Source organism: Podarcis filfolensis, assembly GCF_964270895.1.
Source record: "Podarcis filfolensis genome assembly, chromosome: 1".
NCBI lineage: Eukaryota > Metazoa > Chordata > Lepidosauria > Squamata > Lacertidae > Podarcis > Podarcis filfolensis.
This window is the reverse complement of record NC_139604.1, coordinates 29,359,741-29,362,795: the sequence shown is the minus strand read 5'-3', so window position 1 is coordinate 29,362,795 and position 3,055 is coordinate 29,359,741. Positions and strand designations below refer to the sequence as shown.

At 41.9% G+C, this 3,055-nt stretch overlaps 1 long non-coding RNA gene across 5 annotated transcripts in view; it reads left to right on the top strand.

Moving 5' to 3' along the window:
* Window positions 1-1,430: 1,430 nt before the first annotated feature.
* The window catches only part of LOC310745362, a 409,990-nt gene continuing 408,365 nt past the window's right edge, over window positions 1,431-3,055 (top strand). For 3 of the 5 annotated variants that reach the window (XR_014540092.1, XR_014540093.1, XR_014540094.1), the window contains exon 1: window positions 1,436-2,230. This is a non-coding gene — a long non-coding RNA (uncharacterized lncRNA). Of the gene's footprint in view, window positions 2,231-3,055 lie in introns of all 5 variants that reach the window. The other 2 variants (XR_014540090.1, XR_014540091.1) reach the window with 2 other exon arrangements.

Below are 3,055 nucleotides of genomic sequence, written 5' to 3'. Positions count from 1 at the left end.
TCACCTACTAAACAGGGAGCAATGGCTTTTAGGAATTGGGATTGCATTGTGAACTGCCTCTTTTTATGACTGCCTGCCACTATTTTGTAAGAACTGTTTCAACTCTCGGTTGCCCTTCTTAGAAACTCCTGCAGTATCTGCAACTAAACACTCGTGTAATGAAGAGTTTTTGAAACAGAAATATTGACAACTGTTTATACACAACCAGTCTAGACTACGATTTGATCCCATTGACAACACCCCAGTTGAGTACACCAGATGGAGAGGAAACATACATTTTTAATGATTCTTTGTGTGAGAGAGATATAGCCTCCAAAAATTGTTTTTGACAAAATTGGGAATATATGTCAATTTGTCAGGATCATATTTTGGCAAACATAGTATTGAAAGGTCACTGGTCAAACAAGTTTTATTTTATTTTCACATAGCAGCTTGAAAAATTCTGTCAGTTTGCAACATTAGCTCCACATTCAGTGTTTTTTGTGTGGAGCCTTGGCAAAATTTTGTTCTTCCCTAGCTCTGTGTTTGACTATAGAAAGCACTGGAGATTCTCCAATAATTCCCACCTCCAGTATGTCTCACTGCACTGGTTTAACTGCTCACTAAAACACAGGAACACCATTCAGAGAGAGTAGCAAAAAAGGGATTGTGATTGTATCATGTGGGTGACCTTGCATTCGTTAGTATGGATATAAAAAGCAAACGTAACAAACACGCTTAAAAACACTGGCACTTTTTTGGGGGGGAGGGGCGGAGTGCTATGCCTTAATCTTGAATATATAGATGAGCGGTCTTTGAACCTTGCTGTGAATCTAAACACCTCCACCTCACTCAAATATCTTTGTTTTATAAAACTGCACACTTGTTGAAATGTGATCATCTTGCCAGAAGCTTCCTCTGTACTTGTCAACTGCTAACCAGTTCAGTTTACTTGTACTTGTCTCTATGAAACCCATATCCAGGCAAGACGTTTGGCATTTCCACAATAATGTGGAGAGGCGGAGGGGGTGGGTGGGTAGACAGAATACTTTGGGCATGCTGTGGGGAAAAATATCGATGGTATATTGCCAGTACTTTTTCTTTCTTTTTTAAGTGTTGCAAACAACAGCAGCAGCAACAACAACGTCATCATTATTCCAGTCTGCCTGGGGTGCAAGGAGTTTTGAAAATAAAAAGTAGCAATTTTACTGTACAGCAGTTCTCTCTTGGTAGGAAGTTAGCTGCTTTGGAAATGCCTCTCTTTTTTCTCCTCCCTCTCTCTCTCTCTCTCTCTCTCTCTCTCTCTCTCTCTCCTTCTTCTCTCTTTCTCCTCTTCTCCCCCCCCTCTCTCTCCCCTCTTTTCTTTTCTTTTCTTCTCTCTCTCTCTCTCTCTCTCACACACACACACATTTTTGACTTATTTATAGCTCTCACATGAGAGAGGATGGTGGGGTCACAGCTTCTAGCTCCACAATTACAGCCTTGGCCCCCTCCCCACGTGGGGCCATGTCTGCACGCATGCAGGTTTCAAGGGGAGGCAAACAGGTGTGTATTGAACAGGCTCGTGCTACGGATTCCTCCCCTGCACTGCATGAGTGGCAGAAGGCGGGGCCTTGCTCTCATTCCACTTGACGCATAGTTGTGTGAAGAGAACACCTGACTGGGAATTAGGTAGCCAGAGTCCTCCTTCTGCAAACCCCAGACCTCACAGAAGGCGCCCGCAGAAGGGTTGGCATGGCTGGCAAAAATGAAACTGCAGTCAGATCAAAAGCAGCTGGAGCCAATTCGGGGTATGTCCGTGAGAAATGGCAGCTGGCCTCATGATTTTGCTGCCTCGCGGTTCGGGCACGGGGAAATGAGCCGAGAGGACATGCCTGTGGTTGCTGCTTCCACTGCTTGGGCCACATTGAAAACGCACCTGAAATGGCCCAAAGTCAAAATACCTGTAACGTGACAGAGGGTGGAAAGGCTCCGGCCCATAAACTAGCAACCGAGCCGGCCCTAACCAGACTCCTGAGGCTTCGTTGTTCCAGGCAGAAGAAAGGAAACCTATGAGGGGAACAAGCAGCTGCATTTGTTTCATTTGGTTTCATTTCATTTCATTTATTTAAAAGCGTTTATGAGGCTGAAATTTGGGGGGGGGGGTAATGCCTCAGTAAACGGAGCAGAAAACGTATGCTAATCCCTGAGGGAACAGGCAGAAAGGCCTCCATTTTGAAGAAGCAGCAAACCTCCTGAGGTAAATTCCCAGGTTCGTATTCTCAAAGCTTTATTGGCGTATGTACAAGATTTCAGTAGGGTTCAATATAAAAGGACCACTCATTAAAAGAATAAAAATAAAATCCTGCAACTTAACACTTAAGTTAGTGTTGCATAGCGTTCACAAATCCTGAGGTAAACTCAATAGTGGATAGCAGTGAAGAGGCCATTGCTAAGAATAAAAATAAGAATAAGAAGGATAAAAATGTGTGAAGAATATTTTTATTCTTATTTTAATTTTTATTCTTATTTATTTATTCTTATTACTTTGTCAAAATTATATATATATATATATATATATATATATATATATATATATATATATATGAGGCCATTGCTGGGCCTAGCTAGCAAAGGTGTTGGAAGGATTTCATAGCTAGAAAATATCTTGGAGGGAGTGAGAGAAATAGGAAGATACTTAAGAAATAATGATAGTGGGTTGCTATTGTTTTTCTGTCACTTGCCCCAATGCTCTCTTTTTCTTTGAATATTGAATAATAATAATAATCATTATTATTATTGGCTGCAACCACGCTTTTGGGTTATGTAGCAAAAGCTGCCTGATCCTGAGTCAGACCATAGCTTAGAATTGTCTGGTCTGACTGGCACTAGGGATTGAACCTGAGACCTTCTGCATGCAAGGCAGAGAGGCCTTACCACTGAACTACAGTCCTTCAAACTACTTCTGAGCATGCGTATTTTGCAACTCCTTTATTTCTTTATGTTTATGTGCTTTAAGGAACCTCAGCGATGGGAGTCAGTGAACACTTTATTCAGTAGGGGGTTTCCTTGGTTAGCAAAGTAACAGTTAGAAGAA